This window comes from Bos indicus x Bos taurus, chromosome 10, assembly GCF_003369695.1.
Source record: "Bos indicus x Bos taurus breed Angus x Brahman F1 hybrid chromosome 10, Bos_hybrid_MaternalHap_v2.0, whole genome shotgun sequence".
NCBI lineage: Eukaryota > Metazoa > Chordata > Mammalia > Artiodactyla > Bovidae > Bos > Bos indicus x Bos taurus.
Genome location: NC_040085.1, coordinates 94486086 through 94507705, shown reverse-complemented (window position 1 = coordinate 94507705; position 21620 = coordinate 94486086).

Genomic DNA, 21620 nt, shown 5'->3' with positions numbered 1-21620 from the left:
GGGAGAGCTCCGGGCATGGTTGCGGCAGGCCTGCCAGAAAGTTTCTCTACTTTATACTGAGTATTAGAAAGAGTGAGAGTTTGCGCGTCAGACAGTTTTGAGCTTTCTCCTCTACCACTTTTAAGGTACGGAGCCCAAGTGTGAACAATTTACTTAAAGCCTAGGACGTTACTAGTTTGAAGAAAAAAAACAAAAACCTGGCATCCGCAGCACAGTAAAATGGAAATACACAATGCAACTTTGGAAGGAATTTCCTCCCATAGTGATTTGCTACAAAGAACCTTCTGTAGAAAGCCTCTCTGTAAACATGAATTAGCACAACCCCCAAAGAGCAATAAATCCACTATATGTGGTGTGAACTTAACCTAAAGCTAAGAATCAAACCCTGTTTTTTCTTTCAAGCTCACTGTCCAATTGAAGCAGGTTTGAGTTTCTAACCAAATTGTGTGTCCAGCTTTGGACTGCACTGACAAAGTTTTGCCTCCCATGAGCTGACATCTTATTATTCTAGATTTTAGTGTATTTTCTTGTGGAAGCTTTTCTGTCATATAATATTCCTCACTCAAATTACCAAATATGATTGAAAGATTGATTCTTTGCGACAATATCCAGTAGAGCACCTAAGCTTGAAAAAGCTGGCTTAAAACTCAACATTCAGAAAACTAAGATCATGGCATCTGGTCTCATCACTTCATGGCAAATAGATAGGGAAACAATGGAAACAATGACAGACTTTATTTTCTTGGGTTCCAAAATCACTGTAGATGGTGACTGTAGCCATGAAATTAAAAGATGCTTGCTCCTTGGAAGGAAAGCTATGACCAACCTAGACAGCATATTAAAAAGCAGAGGCATTACTCTGCCGACAAAGGCCTGTCTATGGTTTTGACAAAGTCAAAGCTATGGTTTTTCCAGTACTCATGTATGGATGTGAAAGTTGGACTGTAAAGAAAGCTGAGTGCTGAAGAATTGATGCCACCTGCCCCTTCCTGGACCACACCTCCAGTTCTCCCTGGGGAAACCGATAAAGCGAGCAGAGGCCCAGAACCACAAGACTATCCACTCATGTGCCCTGCAGTTCCTATGGACCTTCCCACACCTGGCCATTCTGAACTGTGGTATTTGAGAAGACTCTTGAGAGTCCCTTGGACTGCAAGGAAATCCAACCAGTCCATCCTAAAGGAAATCAGTCCTGAATATTCATTGGAAGGACTGATGTTGAAGCTGAAATTCCAATACTTTGGCCACCTGATGCGAAGAGCTAACTCATTGGAAAAGACCCTGATGCTAGGAAAGATTGAAGGTAGAAGGATAAGGTGACAACAGAGGATAAGAAGGTTGTATGGCATCACTGATTGGATGGACATGGGTTTGAGCGAGCTCTGGGAGTTGGTGATGGTGAGGGAGGCTTGGCGTGCTGCAGCCATGGGGTCACAAAGAGTCGGACACGACGGAACAACTGAACTAAACTGAACTGAAACTTGAAAAAACAAAAGATAAATCCCAAATGTAATTATCTGTTTGCTGGGTTTGAGTTTACTGCCATCGGTTTTATGTTCTTTGGTATTGTGGTTTTGTTTGCTTTACCTCCAGTGGTAATGGAAAAGCTAGCTTTTTGGGGTGGGACAGAGTTCTGTTCTAGGCTCCTCACAAGGGAAAGTTCAAAGCTGTGGAGTCCTGTACATATGACAGCCTTTTCTGGATGAGGCATTTTCTTTTCCATTTCTTTATCAAAATGGAGAAAGAAAATCCACTTAACACAGAGTTGCCAGGAGAGAGTAGAAGTGCCACAGGTTTTCTTTGTCTAATAGCCTATTGAGCTACTGAAATGAAGTAGGGTACTGGGTGGCCTTCCCAGGAACAGTCACCACCCTCATGTCCCCTTGCCTCTTGTTTATAGAAAGGCTTTAGCCTCCTAGGCCTTCCAGGTTCCAAAGGGAAAATTTAATCAGAGAACTGAGAAAATGCAGAAACACAAGAAAACAGTCAAGCGAGACAAAAGAATAGTACTTTAGCCAGGAGACCAAGTCAAGGACTTTTAGTTCCTCCTTGAGGGCTATAGATAATGTTCTGAGCCATATCCTTGAGTTGTTTTTAGTTCAGTTCAGTTCAGTTGCTCAGTCATGTCTGACGCTTTGCGACCCCATGAATCGCAGCACGCCAGGCCTCCCTGTCCATCACCAACTCCCGGAGTTCACTCAAACTCATGTCCATCGAATCGGTGATGCCATCCAGCCGTCTCATCCTCTGTCGTCCCCTTCTCTTCCTGCCCCCAATCCCTCCCAGCATCAGAGTCTTTTCCAATGAGTCAACTCTTCACATGAGGTGGCCAAAGTACTGGAGTTTCAGCTTTAGCATCATTCCTTCCAAAGAACACCCAGGACCTATCTCCTTTAGAATGAACTGGTTGGATCTCCTTGCAGTCCAAGGGACTCTCAAGAATCTTCTCTAACACCACAGTTCAAAAGCATCAATTTTTTGGCGCTCAGCTTTCTTCACAGTCCAACTCTCACATCCATACATGACCACAGGAAAAACCATAGCCTTGACTAGACGAACCTTTGTTGGCAAAGTAATGTCTCTGCTTTTGAATATGCTATCTAGGTTGGTCTTAACTTTCCTTCCAAGGAGTAAGCGTCTTTTAATTTCATGGCTGCAGTCACCATCTGCAGTGATTTTGGAGCCCCCAGAAATAAAGTCTGACAATGTTTCCATTGTTTCCCCATCTATTTCCCATGAAGTGATGGGACCAGATGCCATGATCTTTGTTTTCTGAATGTTGAGCTTTAAGCCCCCTTTTTCACTCTCTTCTTTCACTTTGATCAAGAGGCTTTTTAGTTCCTCTTCACTTTCTGCCATAAGGGTGGTGTCATCTGCATATCTGAGGTTATTGATATTTCTCCCGGCAATCTTGATTGAGTTGCTTTAAAGATACTAAAATTCCTACAGGGTGGAAGAAGTTAACTGCTGACCACTAGCATTTAGACTCCAGACCAGTTAGAATCAGAAGGTTTATGATGTTAATTTTTGAAACGCCACCCTGTTACTTCACCACTAACTAATCAGTAGGAGGTCTGCCTTCTCCCTCACCTAGTCTTTATAAAAATCCTTCCCTGAAAGCCACTGGGGAGTGTAGGACTTGAGTATGAGCCGCTGGTTCTCCGAACCTTGTCCTTATGTTGAGTGCCTTGCAATAAAACACCAAACTTTCCTTCACCACCAACCAATCAGGAGATTGGCTTTACTTTGGCCAGGCTAGCAGACTCAAATTTGGTCCAGAAATACTATAACTGGCACACAGTAAACTGTATATTTAGAGTACACAATCTGTAAGTTTTAACTTACGTATACGTGAAACCATCATCATGGTCGAGCTAGTAAACCTGTCTATTACCCCCTGGGGTTTACTTCTGTATCTTTGTAATCTCTCCCTCTCACTCCTCACCACACCTCACCTCCCAGACAATCTCAGATCTTTCTGTCACAATCGGCTATTATTCTCTAGAATTTTATATAAATGGAATAATAGTGCCAATTCTTTTCTTTTCAGTCTGCTTTAGTTCCCTTAGCATAATTTTTTGATATTTATCCATGTTGTTGTGTATATCAATGGTTTGTTCGTTTGTATTACTCAGTAGTATTGCTTTGAACTTGTGTATTCCACAATTTGCTTATCCATTCATTTATGTGATTTCTAGATTTTTACTATTACAAATAATATAAATAGGACAAATCCTGCTGTGAGGACTGTACTACTCAGCCCCAGCTGCCAAAACAAAAGGTTACAGGCTGGGTGGCTCCAACAACAGACGCTTATTTCCTCCAGTTCTGAATGATGGAAGAGTAAGATCGGGATGCCTGCATGACTCCTTTCTGGTGAAACCCCTTCCCCTGACTTACAGGTGACTGCCACCCCACTGCATGCTCCCATGATCTCTTCCTTGTGAGGAGCTACTGGGGAGAGCATGAGCTCTGTGCATCTTCTCTCACAAAAACACTAAACTTGTTCGATCAGAGTCCCACCCATGTGACCCTTTTAACCTTAAGTACCTCCTTATAGGTTCTATCTCCACATACAGTTATCTTAGGGGTTAGAGCATCAGCATATAAATTTGGGCTTCCCTGGTGGCTTAGCTGGTAAAGAATCTGCCTGCAATGCAGGAGACCTGGGTTCAATCCCTGGATTGGGAAGACCCCGTGGAGAAGGTAAAGGCTACCCACTCCAGTATTCTGGCCTGGAGAATTCCATGGACTATATAGTCCATGGGGTCACAAAGAGTTGGACACAACTTTCACTTTCATATAAATCTGGAGGAGACAGAATTCAGTCTATAGCAAGGATCCATGTTTTTGTATGGACATGTGCTTTTAGTTCTTTTGAAATAAAAAAGAGCGGAATCACTGGACCAGAAGATAGACAGATGGCAAATAAGCACATGAAAATATGCTCAATGCTACTTGTCATTAGGAAAGTGAAATTCAGATCAGAAATTCAGATCTGTTAGGGCTCTAAAAAATTAGAGCCCTAACAGAATGGCTACTACACCACCGTAGCAGGCATTGGTGAGGGCGGGGGACAATTTGTGTTTCCATACACTGCTGGTGTGAATATTAAGATGGAATCACCTTTGGTAATGTCTCCAAAATTTGAACATATACTGTCTACAGGATTTTGGAGGAAAATTTTCTCTGTCTATCCAGAGATACAAATTAACAAGATACTACTGAAACATATTTTTCTCCCCAGGAAAATCATATAGATTTTCAACATGTGCATAACATAATACACTCTATTTAAAGCCTCGTGTCAAAACCTTTGATCTCTCTTCAGAGATTTTTAGGAAAATATTTGCTTTGGTCAAGACGACATTCTGTCATAATAAGCCCATGTAGATGAGTCAAATGACAAACAAATTCAGAGTAGATATAATTTTACAGAAATATGTAGACCATCTGCGATGGACTGCAGGAATCTCATCCTGGAAGAAGCAGTTTCACTGTACATTAAACAGGCCCCCACCCTTTGCTGAAACATGCACTTCAAAATGCCAGACACCACATTCTGTTTAAAGCTCCATATTCCCTTCAGGAAGATGTATTTAAACAATTCATGTCTTCTGTCATCTTTTTATAATTTTACATTTTCCAAACTTCAGAAAGTTAACTAATTTGAAAAAAGAAAAAACACCTTTAAAACATCGACATGCATAATTTAATTACTTAAACCCCTGAAGGCTATGCGGAAGAACCAGGAGGAAGACTTGTTAAAATACAGATGCTGGCCCCGCCCCTAGAGTTTTGAATTCGGTAGGTCTGAAATGGGACCCGAGGAACTGCATCTCTCACAGGTTCCCTGGGGCTGCTGATGGTGCTGGGTGGGAACCACACTGTGAGAATCACTGCTTTAGAATCTACCTCTCAAGAAAATAATCAAAGTTATTTCTAATTACCTATGAATAATTTTTTAAAAGGGGACAGTTCATTCTTTACCAGCAGCCTCCCTCTTATTCTACCTCATACATCAAAATAATGCCATTCAGAAAAAAAAAGAGTATTGAAGACCCTGCTAAGCAGGTTACATCACAAAGAGTAGTTTTTAAGGAAGGGAGAGCTTCCTGTTGAGTTTCATCACAGTACCTACCACCTAGTCTATTTGGATACCCTCCTCATTTAATTGTAAGATATTGAATATATAATAACATGCTATATAGTAAGTCCTCTTGCTTATCTATTATGTATGGTAGTTTGTTATTTGTTAATTCCATACGGTTAATTTGTCTGTCCCGCCCTCCCTCCTTCTCCCTTTTAGTAACCATAAGTTTGTTTTCTATGTCTGTGAGTCTCTGTTTTGTATATAAATTAATTTGTATTATTTTTTGTATTCTACATACAAGTGATATCACATAGTATTTGTCTTTCTCTGTGTGATTTACTTCTCTAAACAATATTCTCTAGGTCCATCCATGTTGCTACAAAGGGCAATACTTCATTTTTTATGACTGAGTAGTATTCCACTGTGTGCGTGTGTGTGTGTGTGTGTGTGTGTGTGTGTGTGTGTGTGTGTGTGACATCTTCTTAAGCCAGTTATCTGTTGATGGGCACTTGGGCTGTTTCCAAGTCTTGTCTGTGGTAAATATGCTGCATGAACATTGGGCTGCATGGATCTTTTTGAATTAGTTTTCATCCTTTCTGACTGTATGCCCGGGAATGGGATTTTAGGGCCATCCGGTAGCTCTACTTTTAGTTTTTCGAGGAACCTCCATAGGTTTTCCATAGTGGCTATACCAGTTAGTGTCCTCACAGTGTAAAAGCGTTTCCTTTTCTCCACACCCTCTTCAGCATCTATTATTTGTAGACCTTTTGATGATAGCCATTCTGACCAGTGTGAGGTGGTACCTCATTATAGTTTGATTTGCATTTCTCTTTTCATTAGTGATGTTGAACATAGATTTACAGCCAAAAATGTTTTTCCTGTGTTCTCTTCTAGGAGTTTTGTATTGTCATGTACTATATTTTGGTCTTTAAACCATTTGGAGCTTATTTTTGTATACGGTGTGAGGGAGTGTTCTAAGTTCACTGATTTGCATATAGCTGTCCAGCTTTCCCAATATCACTTGTTGAAGAACCTGTCTTTTCTCCATCGTGTGTTCCTGCCTTCCTTGTCATAGTCGTGTCAGTTACACAACTACCTTGTGTAATTGATTGCAAGTGTGTGGCTTTATTTCTAGGCTCTCTATTCTGTTCCACTGATCTATATGTTTGTCTTTGTGTTAATATCATTGTGTTTTGATTACTGTAGTTTTGTAGTATAGTCTGAAATCTGGAAGGTTTATGTCTCCGGCTTTGTTCTTCTTTTTCTCAGGATTGCTTCAGCAGTTCTGAGCCACTTTTGGCTGCATATAAATCCTAGAATTGTTTTTTCTAGTTCTGTGAAAGATGACATGGTTATTTTGATTGCATTAAATCTATACATTGCTTTGGGCAGCATGGCCATTTTAACAATATTAATTCTTCCAATCCAAGAGCTTGAAATATCTTTTCATATCCATGAACCTGCTTTAAATTCCTTTATCAATGTTTTGTAGTTTTCAGCATGCAGGTCTTTTACGTCTTTGGTTGTTTATTACTAGGAATTTTTTGTTGACATGATTTTAAGTGGAATTTTTAAAATTTTCTCTTTCTGTTATTCCTTGTTAATGTAAATAAATGCAACAGATTTCTGTGTATTAACCTTGTGACTTGCTGAATTTATTCATTACTCCTAACAGTTTCTGTGTGGAGACTTCAGCTTTCGCTGTGTAGTGTGTCATGTAGTCTGCACACAGTTTTACCTCTTCCCTTCCAATCTGTATACCTTTTATTTCTTTTTCTTATCTGATGGCTATGGCCAGGCCAGTACTATGTTAAATAGGACTGATGAGAGTGGGCATCCTTGTTTTGTTCCTGAATTTAGTAGGAAGGCTTTCAACTATTCACTGTTGAGTATTATGTTGGCTGTGCGTTTGTCATAAATGGCTTTTATTATGTTGAGATATGTTCTCACTCTACTTACTTTGGTGAGAGTTTTTTTTAGGAAGGGATGTTGAAATTTTTCAACTGCTTTTTTTTTCCTGCATTTATGGAGATGATCATATGGTTTTTATCTTAACTTTTGTTAATGTGGCATATTACATTGATTGATTTGCTTAAGTTGAACCATATCTCTAGGATGAATCCAACTTGATCATGGCGTATGATCCTTTTTATGTATTTTTTGGATTTGGTTTGTTAATATTTTGTTGAGTTTTGCATCCTTTTTCATAAAGGTATTGACACGTCATTTTCTTTCTTTCTCTGTCTCTCTGGTTTTGGTACAGGATGATGGGAGCTTCACAGAATGAATTTGGGAGTGTTTCCTCCTCTCTTTAGTTTTTTGGAATCGTTTGAGAAATATAGGTATAAACTTTTCTTTGTACGTTTGGCAGAACTACTCAGTGAAGCCCTCTAGTCTTGGACTTCTGTTTGCACAGTTTTGTTTTATTATTATTAAAAATTGTATTTCACTAATGATCTGTTCAAGTTATCTGTTTCTTATTGACTCAGTTTCAGCAGATTTTATGCTTCTAGAAACTTGCCTTGGAGAAGGAAATGGAAACCCACTCCAGTGTTCTTGCCTGGAGAATCCCAGGGACGGGGGAGCCTGGTGGGCTGTCGTCTCTGGGGTCACACAGAGTCGGACACAACTGAAGCAACTTAGCAGCAGCAGCAGCAGCAAAAACTTGCCTATTTCTTCTAGGTTTTCCAATTTATTGACAGGTAACTGTTCATAGTAGTCTCTTACGATTTTTTTTTATATTTCTGTGGTATTTGTTGTTATTTCTCCTCTTTCATTTCTTATTTTGTTTATTTGAGTCCTCTCTCTTTTATTCCTGGTGAGCCTGGCTAGAAGTTTGTCAGTTTTGTTTATTTTCAAAAATACATATATCAAGAAAAAAAGAAAATTGCGGTTAGTTTTATTGATCTTTTCTGTTTTTTAATCTCTATTTTATTTATTTCTTCTCTGGTCTTTATTAGTTCTTTTCTTCTGCTGATTTTGGGTTTGTTTTTTCTTCTTTTTCTGATTATTTTAGGTGATGGTTTAAGTTGCTTACCTGAGATTTTTCTTTTTTATTGAAGAAAGCCTATGTCACCATGAACTTCCTTCTTAGACCTACGTTTGTCACATTTATCAACTTTGTGATGCTGTGCTTTCATTTTCGTTCATCTCAAGGTATTTTCTAATTTCTTCTTTGATTTTTGTCATTGACCTATTAGTTTTTCAGTAGCATGTTGTTAGTCTCCACTGTTCATTCTTTTCCCATTTTTTCCTTCTGTGGTTGATTTCTAGTTTCATGCTGTTGTAATCAGAAAAAATGCTTGAAATAATTCCTATCTTCTTTAATTTGTTGAGGCTTGTTTTGTGACCTAGTATGTGATTTATCCTAGAGAATGTTCCATTCATGATTGAAAAGAATGTGTATTCTGGGTTTGGAGGATGTATTGTTGTATAGGCATCACAAGGTTGCAGCTGCCAGTGCGAGGCTCTCTACCCTGATTACTAGCAAGCCAGCACACATGCACTCTTCTTGAGCAGAGACTCAGTTTCTCTGACAATTCTGTCTTATTGGATTTCTCAGCAGAAAAGAGGGCTGTCTCCTCTGTGCACAAACACAGGACTGGGATGCCCAAATTATAGCTCATCCTGCTCAATCCCACATGTCTGCCCAAGTGGGCCTTAGAAAGTGAAGTCACTCAGTCATGTCCAACTCTGTAACCCCATGGACTGTAGCTTATCAGGCTTCTCCATCCATGGGATTTTCCAGGCAAGAGTGCTAGAGTAGATTGCCATTTCCTTCTCCAGGAGATCTTCCTGACCCAGGAATCGAACCCGGGTCTCCTGCATTGCAGGCAGACGCTTTACTGTCTGAGCCATAAGAGAAGCCCAAGTGGGCCTTCTTGGCCTAACAAATCCCTCCCAGGAACCGTCATCCTGATTTGATTGATGCCTTTTTTCCATCCTCCTTGGTTACATGGTGATCTTCCTTGCAGCTTTGATGGTATAGGAATTCTGTCAGTTTCTAGTTAATTTTCCATCATAATTGTTCTGTATGTAGATTTTGTGTGTATATATTTGTGGGGAAGATGAGCTCCATGTCCTCCTACTCCATTATGATCCCTTCCCCTCAGTCTTAATTTGTTTATTTTTTCGTTTACAATTCACCATCACATGTAAAATAACATCACCCAAAACTCTAAGAAAGTATGAAATTAAGTTTTGTTGTATGTACTTATAATGTATATACCAGTAATATATACATATATATATATCTGAATATGGTTAGTTCAGGTTGTAGATAAGATAAAGTGGTATTCAAGAGGGGATATATATCAAACCACAATCAAATTACCATATTTCATTGAGTCTAAGATGCCACTGATTATATTAGTATCTTATTTACCACCAAGAAAGAACCAATTGAAGAAACTATCATTTATAGAATAACCCAATTTCAGAAATATTAATATGAGGGAAAAACATCATCTTGAAAATTGACAAAGTATAGTAGTGATAATTAGATTAGTTTATACTACTCTTTTCTGCTAAATAATTGATTCACTACTACTAATGTCTCTGTATTTATACCATGTTCATTGGTAAATATATGTGAAGGGCATAGGTGTAAATATTTACAGGTAATAGTTATATATAAGAAAGTATGCATGTATATAATTTTTTTGTAGATCAAATAATAGGGGGATGCTTTTGAAAACTGAACTTAAACCATCCTTTAGAGTAGAGTTCATTGCCTTGCTGACTACAAATTACATGTATCATTCAAAAACTGACTCTGATTCTCTGTGTCCTTTTACCACATATTAGTCTTTAGCTCAGCCTAACTTCTCTTGAAGCAATCAGATGCTGGAGTAATTCCAAGGCTCACATCTGTTGTCCACGCCACACAAAGGGAGCCAGTCATCCTAACTCTGTTAGTTGGAGGCCCAGGGTTCACTCTGATAGACCAGTCTGAGTCACATGCAGTTGAGTGGAGTCATTAGGGGCATAGATTCCACAGCCAAACTGCCTGAGTTCAGAATGCAACCCAGCTCACTATTTATAGCTCTGAGATTCAGAGTAGCACCAAGAAAGGGTTATAACAGTCCCTACCTCTTGTGGTTGTTATAAGGATTAAATGGACTAACAGAGTGCTTAGAACAGTGCCTGGTACTTAGTATGTACTGTGAAGATGGTATTGATGATGCTGGTGGTGATGGTGGTATCATTCATTCCTGAAACAATCACTGTGGCTAGAGGGAGACTGTACTGAATGGCTTAGCCTAGGTCAGAAGTCACCTCCCAAGTGATAGGCAACATTTGCTTCTCTGGAATCACATGGATCGCCAAATAGAGGCTTTGAGAAGGAAAATTAGACAACTGAGGCATAGAAAGAAGGTAGGAGTAACCAACGAATGTCTACTACCCAAATCATGGCTTAAATATACAGGGCTATTTGGCAAATCATATTCTGAAATGAAGACCATCTATTCAAGGTAAATAATCATCCTTTGCCTTCTGTCTTTGACAAATATCTATTTTCATGTACCAAGTTTCCATGTTGTATAAAGTATACACTTAAAAAATGATACTTGGACTCCCCTTTTCCTCAAATATTTCCAATCGTTTTACTACTCAGTCAGAACTTGTTGACAGCCTACTGTGTGCCAGGCTTAGCAATGAGTAAACTGTGCAAGGTTTCTGGCCTCGTGGAATCTGCAGCCTTACAGAATGTTCTTAGCAAGCGTTAATCTTCCTTTAGCTAGATCCATATTACATAATGCTGCTGCTGCTGCTAAGTCACTTCAGTCGTGTCCAACTCTGTGCAACCCCATAGACGGCAGCCCACCAGGCTCCCCTGTCCCTGAGATTCTCTAGGCAAGAACACTGGAGTGGGTTGCCATTTCCTTCTCCAACGAATGAAAGTGAAAAGTGAAAGTGAAGTCGCTCAGTCGTGTCCGACTCTTAGCGACCTCATGGACTGCAGCCTAGCAGGCTCCTCCGTCCATGGGATTTTCCAGGCACGAGTACTGGAGTGGGGTGCCATTGCCGTCTCCGATATTACATAATATAAAAGGGCAAATAAGACTCTAGAAAATCATGATGTGGATTTTTTGGTTGAGTAGATTATTTTTTGCTATAGTATTATAATTAAAAATGTTCTTCTGTGTGTCTGTCTTCCCTATCAGACTATGAGGGGCTTGAAGGGAGAGGCAGCACCTTATTCAGCTTTTTACCTGTAACACCCAAGGTACTGCCTGGAGCATCATACGTATTCAGAGCTTTTAAGTAATTGATTTAGTTCCTTCTCCAAAAACCTGTTAATAGTAAGGATGGGTGCAATGGATTCAAATTCGGTACGAAGAGGTAGTCCCTGAGTATTTATGCAAAGATATTTCTGATTTTGTTATTTATGATAACTTGAGGTATAAATTTACCTTCCCATTATCTACATATCAAAACAAAATACAGCATATAATCTACCTCAGAAATGAAACCCCAATTTTTAGCTGAGCCTTTTCCCCAAATTCCCTTGGAAGTAGATATGACCATGTGGCTCAGACCTGACCAGTAAGATGTGTTAAGTATTCAATAATACTTCCTGAGAGCCTCCCTTTTTTTAAGTTTTATTTATTTGCTTTTTTTAGCTGTGCTGGATCATCATTGTTGTACAGGCTTCCCCTTGTTGAGCAGAGCGGGGCTGCTCTCTGGTTGCTCTGCGTGGGCTTCTCGTTACGGTGGCTTCTCTTACTGTGGGACTCGGCTCTGGGATACAGCGGCTTCAGTGGCCGCAGCGGGTGGGCTCAGCTCTAGAGCAGAGGCTCAATAGTAGAGGTGCATAGGCTTAGTTGCTCTGGGCCTGTGGGATCTTCCTGGGTCAGGGATCATACCCAGGTCTCCCGCATTGGCAGGTGGATTCTTTAACACTGAGCCACCAGGGAAGCCCCTGAGAGCCTTTTAAAAATCTGTCTCAGTCTTTACCAAGAAGAAAGGAGACAAGCAACATCCGCCATCCCTGCTGGTGGCTGAATGGAATGGCTGGAATGCAAACAGCCAGGTAAAGACAGTGATGGGGACCAAGAAAGGAACCTCTGCCCAGCATGCATGGAAGCACCATGTCAGCCTGGGCAGCCTGTCTCAGCCTCTCTATGAGGAAGGAAGGAAGAAAATCCACCTGTTCAAACCCTTGTTATTTGTCTTTTGTTAAAGGTGGCCAAATGTAATCCTGTGTGAAACTCACACCCATGTTTCTAACTGTATGGGATAGCCAGGAACCAAATAATCAACCTAAATACCTATTTTTCAAGGACCACTTACTTATGAGCTCTATGCTATTTCTTGGAAACAAGTTTTATCTATTATTAAACGAAAATATTTAGCTTCTATGAGTTTATGTATCCTTAAAATGTGCAAATTCCATTTCTTGGAGAATCTATTACTAAGAGTTCTTAATTCAAAAAGAATGAGGAGAAAAGAAGGCATTTCTTCCCCTGCAGAAGTCACCATGGCTGCCGGGAGCCTGCCCTCTCCTTGCCCTTTCTGTGGTCACTCTGGGCGTGGGAAGCAGGAAGGGAGACAGAAACAACGGTGGGTGAGGGGGTGCTCCAGAGTTACTCCTTGTTACTCGGAAATCATGGTAACTAGCTTTTCAAAAACTCACAGCCCTTTTCTCCAGGACTTGTTATATAATGAACTTCACTTAGGTTCTAAACCCTGTGACAAAACCAGGGCCAGTATTATCCTCATTGTGAGGCTGAGGGGTTCAGGGAGGTGCTAGGACTCCGCCAGCCAGTGGTTTTGCGGGGAGGGGCTGTGTAGCACTTGGGCATGCTGCTGTTTCCTACACACTCACGGGTCTGACCCGTTAGAGTGAAAGCACTCCTTTTTAAGGTAAAGGTGAAATAACTCAAAGGTGTGCTCCTCCTCAGCCTGATGTAACAAAGGCTCCCAGGGGACCATCAGAGATTGGGCAATCAATATCCATCCTACTTTTCCTTTTCTGAATTTCAGATTTCACTAGTAGACTTTGGTGAAAGAATTAACGGAGTGGTGGATTAAGGCACCAACAGGAGAGCCTTATTGATGTTTCAGTCTCTTCCCAGACTGTGCTTCTGAATGACTTAGGCCCTCCTTGCTGGCTGGTGGACCCCCTGACTAATCAAACCTGCCAGCACACTTCAGCTGGCGCCAAGCAAACATATGGTGTCAGGGTCAATATTTACCTTCATTTGGCGTGTACAGCACTGCATCTATTCATTTATTCAGCAGGCAATTAGGCTTCACAGAGCAAAATCCCCTTGTTCTCTATTGGGGTTACTGGATATCAGAGCCTTAGCAAACAGCTTTCAGACAAGACCATCTAACCCTTAGTGTGCAGTATTTGTGCACCACTGCTATTTCTATGAGAGGAAAAAAGAATATGTAAACATATACACAAAGTATATATTGAGAACATGTTATTATATATAGAAGAATACATTATTAGTAGTAAGGTAAATATTAACGTATTTTACATATTATTTGTATCTTTATATTTAATATATAAATTTAGATAGAGAAATATTTATATATATAATATAAATATATATTATTTGAGAAGCATAATGTTCTTTTTAATTTAGGCATATATCATGTCAATGTATTATATGTGGTTTTGGTACCTTGAGAGGATTTTGCAAATAGGAAAGATTACTTAGGAACTTCATTTTTTAATAAGTTATATGTTAATATTAAAAATGGAAAGTCTAGGCCTTTTTTGAGGTTTTAGTTCACTTACAAATATTATCATTCAGTTTTTACAGCTGGCAAATTTTAACATGACTTGTAAGGAAGGCTTGATTAATATATTAAATTAATGTATAAGCTAAGTTAATTTTAAAAAATACCCTCAAACATTTTAAGCTGTATTTATACATTTTATTTCCATGTTAAGTATCTCAACTATCTAACAAACAAGCCAACTATTTTAAGAATGTAAATTACTCTTATACATGGCTATTAAGCATACTTTTTAATGTTTTAAGATTTCTAATCCTATTTTTAAACTTACAAACATATCCTTATATTTTTCCAACTTAAAGTCACAAGTCACAAATTAATAATTCAACTACAAATTTATATTGGAAGCAAGGTTACTTGTTTACTCTAATAGGCTCAGTTCCCTTAAATATTTATAGCATGTACTTCAAGTAACAAATATGCACAAGTTCCTTAAGACAAGAATTATTGATATCCTAACTTTGTCTCTATATTTAATTCTGAATCTTCCTGAGAGTAAAAGATGCTTTATAACTAAGGAAATAGTGTCATTGCAAATAATTGGGGGGTTACTGTCTCAACATGCTAACATGTCTTCAAGATCACAGATATTACCTGGAACATGAGGTTAGGGGTTAAAAATACATGGCACCATGTTCCTCCCAGCCCTGACAATCATGCTGAGCCCCTTCTCAGAGTCACTTTGTCAATACAAAGTGACCCTACATCGAAAAAGCAAGAGAGTTCCAGAAAAACATCTATTTCTGCTTTATTGACTATGCCAAAGCCTTTGACTGTGTGGATCACAATAAACTGTGGAAAATTCTGAAAGAGATGGCAATACCAGACCACCTGACATGCCTCTTGAGAAACCTATATGCAGGTCAGGAAGCAACAATTAGAACTGGACACGGAACAACAGACTGGTTCCAAATAGGAAAAGGAGTACGTCAAGGCTGTGTATTGTCACCCTGCTAATTTAACTTATATGCAGAGTACATCATGAGAAATGCTGGGCTGGAAGAAGTACAAGCTGGAATCAAGATTGCCAGGAGAAATATAAATAACCTCAGATATGAAGATGACACCACCCTTATGGCAGAAAGTGAAGAGGAACTAAAAAGCCTCTTGATGAAAGTGAAAGTGGAGAGTGAAAAAGCTGGCTTAAAACTCAACATTCAGAAAATGAAGATCATGGCATCTGGTCCCATCACTTCATGGGAAACAGATGGGGAAACAGTGGAAACAGTGTCAGACTTTATTTTGGGGGGCTCCAAAATCACTGCAGATGGTGATTGCAGCCATGAAATTAAAAGACACTTACTCCTTAGAAGGAAAGTTATGGCCAACCTAGATAGCATATTCAAAAGCAGAGATATTACTTTGCCAACAAAGGTCCATCTAGTCAAGGCTATGGTTTTTCCAGTGGTCATGTATGGATGTGAGAGTTGGACTGTGAAGAAAGCTGAGCGCCGAAAAATTGATGCTTTTGAACTATGTATTTGAAGGAGACTCTTGAGAGTCCCTTGGACTGCAAGGAGATCTAGCCAGTCCATCCTAAAGGAGATCAGTCCTGGGTGTTCATTGGAAGGAATGATGCTAAAGCTGAAACTCCAGTACTTTGGCCACCTCATGCGAAGAGTTGACTCATTGGAAAAGACCCCGATGCTGGGAGGGATTGGGGGCAGGAGGAGAAGGGGATGACAGAGGATAAGATGGCTGGATGGCATCACCGACTTGATGGATATGAGTCTGAGTGAACTCCAGGAGTTGTTGATGGACAGGGAGGCCTGGTGTGCTGCGATTCATGGGGTCACAAAGAATCGGACACGACTGAGCGACTGAACTGAACTGAACTGAACTGACCCTACATGGTAGTGGGCCCTAAACAATGGATGTGCTCAAATATATTCTCCTCTTCTACGGTCCCCACCCCTGCATTTGAGGTAGTGACTTGGAAGATGTCTCCTCTCTCTACCTCCATTTATAATCTAGCCAATCACCAGGTTATTCCATTTCTCTTACAACCTCTGAAATCTCTCTCTAATCTGCCTCTTTTCTCCGTCTCCTGTTGCCTGAGTCCAGGCTTCATTATTCCTGCCTCCAGTTACTCAGCAGCCCCTCAGCACTCTCACCTGTCCAGGGGCTCTACTACGAGCCTCCTCCTTCGATCATGTTAATAATGACTATCCACCATCACCGCCATTTACAAATGCCTTCTGCATACCTGGCAACAAGCTAGGTGTTCTACCTATGTTTTCACGTTGGCTTTCATCAGACCCCTGCATGAGACAAATTATTCGCCTCATTTTAAAATGAGTATATCAATGCTCAAAAAGTTTAAGTAACTTTTTCGAAACCCTAGAGCTAGTGCAGAGATCAATCAGAATTCAACTCAATGCTTAGCATTTCCCCAAACAAATCGTCTCCGTTTTCTACCTGTAACACTCGTACTGTTGTCCAAAATTATATTCATTGATCTCTTCCTTTGAAAAGACTGCCCTACTCCTGACGCCCATCTAATTTAGGTATCTCTGCCTCGATCTTCCATAGCACTTAAATACATTCCTTTGTCACTAAGCTCTAAGCACACTTTACTACAAATGACTCACTCATATTTCTTTACCTTTCCAACACCAAGAAAAATGCCTGCCATGCTGACATGTAAATGTGAGTGGGGATAGGGTGGGGAGAAACAGCAAACAGCCTTTGCTGTGACTCAAGCACAGGTTTTATTTAGAGAGCAGAAGATTCCATCACTTACCAGTCCAGTGACCTTGGACAAATCATCTAACCTCTCTAATTTTAATGATCAAACAAGAATAATAATTCCTCTTACTGGGTTGTTGTGAGAATAAAATTAAAACATATAAATATGAGGCATATTGCTTGACCCATAAATAGCAAATAGCTTGCCATTACCATATGACCATTATGATCATATTGTTATGGTTACTGACTATCAAAGAAATCATTTCTGAGTAGATGATGTGAATGAAGTATATAAAGTGGAGGATGTTGAAGGCCAAATCTTGGCCTCTCTGGGGACCAGCAATAAATCTGGTTTCGGCATCTGCTGTACCTCTAGAGGCAGCTCCTTTTGAACCCAGTCAGAGGACACTGAAATTCTCCTCTTTTCCATGGTTTACTCTAATTGAAATCCACAGACATTTACTCAGCTGCCATTGTGCATCAAATACACAGCCTTGTAGAAGACACTCTAATTAGACACTCTAACTGCCCTCCAGGAGTTGGTTCTGCTGCTGACACAAAAGAGACTAACACACACCAGTGTGGACCCAGTGAGGACTGTCAATGGCCTGGCCCCCGTGGTGCTGGGAGAATACAAAGTGGGTAAAGAAAGAGACAGTCAGGTGAGTCACTCATCAGCCTGGAGCAGGTATGGATTGTGGAAAGCCCAAAGCAGCTACAATATGAAATACTAAAACTATAGACCAAGCTAGTGGGTTCTCAGTGTAAACTTCCCATGCTTGGGTACCACAGATTGATAGACCTAAAACAAAGCCCTCAAATATACCCAGACTCGGACATTCTGTATGTGACTTTGTGTAGAGCCAGATAGTGTTCTGACAGACTTGAATCTCTGTTGCATTCAGTTCAGTTGAGTTCATTTGCTCAGTCGTGTCCGACTCTTTGCGACCCCATGAATCGCAGCACATCAGGCCTCCCTGTCCATCACCAACTCCCGGAGTTGACTCAGACTCACGTCCATCGAGTCAGTGATGCCATCCAGCAATCTCATCCTCTATCGTCCCCTTCTCCTCCTGCCCCCAATCCCTCCCAGAATCAGGGTCTTTTTCAATGAGTCAACTCTTCATATGAGGTGGCTAAAGTACTGGAGTTTCAGCTTTAGCATCATTCCTTCCAAAGAAATCCCAGGGCTGATCTCCTTCAGAATGGACTGGTTGGATGTCCTTGCAGTCCAAGGGACTCTCAAGAGTCTTCTTCAACACCACAGTTCAAAAGCATCAATTCTTCAGCGTTCAGCTTTCTTCACAGTCCAACTCTCACATCCATACATGACCAGTGGAAAAACCATAGCCTTGACTAGACGGACCTTTGTTGGCAAAGTAATATCTCTACTTTTCAATATGCTATATAGGTTGGTCATAACTTTTCTTCCAGGGAGTAAGCGTCTTTTAATTTCATGGCTGCAATCACCATCTGCAGTGATTTTGGAGCCCCCAAAAATAAACTCTGACACTGTTTCCACTGTTTCTCCATCTATTTGACATGAAGTGATGGGACCTGATGCCATGATCTTAGTTTTCTGAATGTGGAGTTTTAAGCCAACTTTTTCAGTCTCCTCTTTCACTTTCATCAAGAGGCTTTTTAGTTCCTCTTCACTTTCTGCCATAAGGGTGGTGTCATCTGCATATCTGAGGTTATTTATATTTCTCCTGGCAATCTTGATTCCAGCTTGTGCTTCTTCCAGCCCAGCATTTCTTATGAAGTACTCTGCATATACGTTAAAAAAGCAGGGTGACAATATACAGTCTTGACGTACTCCTTTTCCTATTTGGAACCAGTCTGTTGTTCCATGTCCAGTTCTAACTGTTGCTTCCTGACCTGCATATAAATTTCTCAAGAGACAGGTCAGGTGGTCTGGTATTCCCATCTCTTTCAGAATTTTCCACAGTTTACTGTGGTCCACACAGTGAAAGGCTTTGGCATAGTCAATAAAGCAGAAATAGATGTTTTTCTGGAACTCTCTTGCTTTTTCCATGATCCAGCGGATGTTGGCAATTTCATCTCTGGTTCCTCTGCCTTTTCTAAAACCAGCTTGAACAACTGGAAGTTCACAGTTCACGTATTGCTGAAGCCTGGCTTGGAGAATTTTGAGCATTACTTTACTAGCATGTGAGATGAGTGCAATTGTGCAGTAGTTTGAGCATTCTTTGGCATTGCCTTTCTTTGGGATTGGAATGAAAACTGACCTTTTCCAGTCCTGTGGCCACTGCTGAGTTTTCCAAATGTGCTGGCATATTGAGTTCGACACTTTCACAGCATCATCTTTCAGGATTTGAAAGAGCTCAACTGGAATTCCATCACCTCCACTAGCTTTGTTTGAAGTGATGCTTTCTAAGGCCCACTTGACTTCACATTCCAGGATGTCTGGCTCTAGGTCAGTGACCACACCATCGTGATTATGTTGGTCATGAAGATCTTTTTTGTACAGTTCTTCTGTGTATTCTTGCCAACTCTTCTAAATATCTTCTGCTTCTTTTAGGTCCATATCATTTCTGTCCTTTATCGAGCCCATCTTTGCATGAAATGTTCCCTTGGTATATCTAATTTTCTTGAAGAGATCTCTAGTCTTTCCCATTCTGTTGTTTTCCTCTATTTCTTTGCATTGATTGCTGAGGAAGGCTTTCTTATCTCTCCTTGCTATTCTTTGGAAATCTGCATTCAGATGCTTATATCTTTCCTTTTCTCCTTTGCTTTTCACTTTTCTTCTTTTCACAGCTATTTGTAAGGCCTCCCCAGACAGCCATTTTACTTTTTTGTATTTCTTTTCCATGGGGATGGTCTTGATCCCTGTCTCTTGTACAGTGTCACGAATCTCAATCCATAGTTCATCAGGCACTCTATCAGATCTAGTCCCTTAAGTCTATTTCTCACTTCCACTATATAATCATAAGGGATTTGATTTAGGTCATACCTGAATAGTCTAGTGGTTTTCCCTACTTTCTTCAATTTCAGTCTGAATTTGGCAATAAGGAGTTCATGATCTGAGCCACAGTCAGCTCCTGGTCTTGTTTTTGCTGACTGTATAGAGCTTCTCCATCTTTGGCTTCAAAGAATATAATCAATCTGATTTTGGTGTTGACCATCTGGTGATGTCCATGTGTAGAGTCTTCTCTTGTGTTGTTGGAAGAGGGTGTTTGTTATGACCAGTGCATTTTCTTGGCAAAACTCTATTAGTCTTTGCCCTGCTTCATTCCGTATTCCAAGGCCAAATTTGTCTGTTACCCCAGGTGTTTCTTGATTTCCTACTTTTGCATTCCAGTCCCCTATAATGAAAAGGACATCTTTTTGGGGTGTTAGTTCTAAAAGGTCTTGTAGGTCTTCATAGAACCGTTCAACTTCAGCTTCTTCAGTATTACTGGTTGGGGCATAGACTTGGATTACTGTGATATTGAATGGTTTACCTTGGAAACGAACAGAGATCATTCTGTCATTTTTGAGATTGCATCCAAGTACTGCATTTCGGACTCTTTTGTTGACCATGATGGCTACTCCATTTCCTCTGAGGGATTCCTGCCCGCAGTAATAGATATAATGGTCATCTGAGTTTAATTCACCCATTCCAGTCCATTTTAGTTTGTTGATTCCTAGAATGTCGGCGTTCACTCTTGCCATCTCTTGTTTGACCACTTCCAATTTGCCTTGATTCATGGACCTGACATTCCAGGTTCCTATGCAATATTGGTCTTTACAGCATCGGACCTTGCTTCTATCACCAGTCACGTCCACAGCTGGGTATTGTTTTTGATTTGGCTCCATCCCTTCATTCTTTCTGGAGTTATTTCTCCACTGATCTCCAGTAGCATATTGGGCACCTACTGACCTGGGGAGTTCCTCTTTCAGTATCCTATCATTTTGCCTTTTCGTACTGTTCATGGGGTTCTCAAGGCAAGAATACTGAAGTGGTTTGCCATTCCCTTCTCCAGTGGACCACATTCTGTCAGACCTCTCCACCATGACCCGCCCGTCTTGGATGGCCCCATGGGCATGGATTAGTTTCATTGAGTTAGACAAGGCTGTGGTCCTAGTGTGATTAGATTGACTAGTTTTCTGTGAGTATGGTTTCAGTGTGTCTGCCTTCTGATGCCCTCTTGCAACACCTACCGTCTTACTCAGGTTTCTCTTACCTTGGACGTGGGGTATCTCTTCGCAGCTGCTCCAGCAAAGCGCAGCTGCTGCTCCTTACCTTGGACGTGGGGTATCTCCTCACCACCCTCCTCACCACCGCCCCTTCTGACCTTGAACGCCTGCGACCGGCGCACTTAGCGCCGGCGGCTGCGACCGGCGCACTTAGCGCGGCTGAGAGGAGCTACCCCACGTCCGAGATCAGGGTCAGAAGCCGGGAGGATCCCATGCTCGAGGGGCAGTGGCCAAGAAGAGTTACCCACGTCCGAGGTCAGGGGCAGCGGCCAAGAGTGCCAGGCTGCGACGGCGCAGGAACGGCTGAGAGGAGCTACCCCGCGTCCGAGGTTAGGGGCGGGCCCGGAGGACTTAAACCACGCCCGAGGCCAGGGGCCGTGGC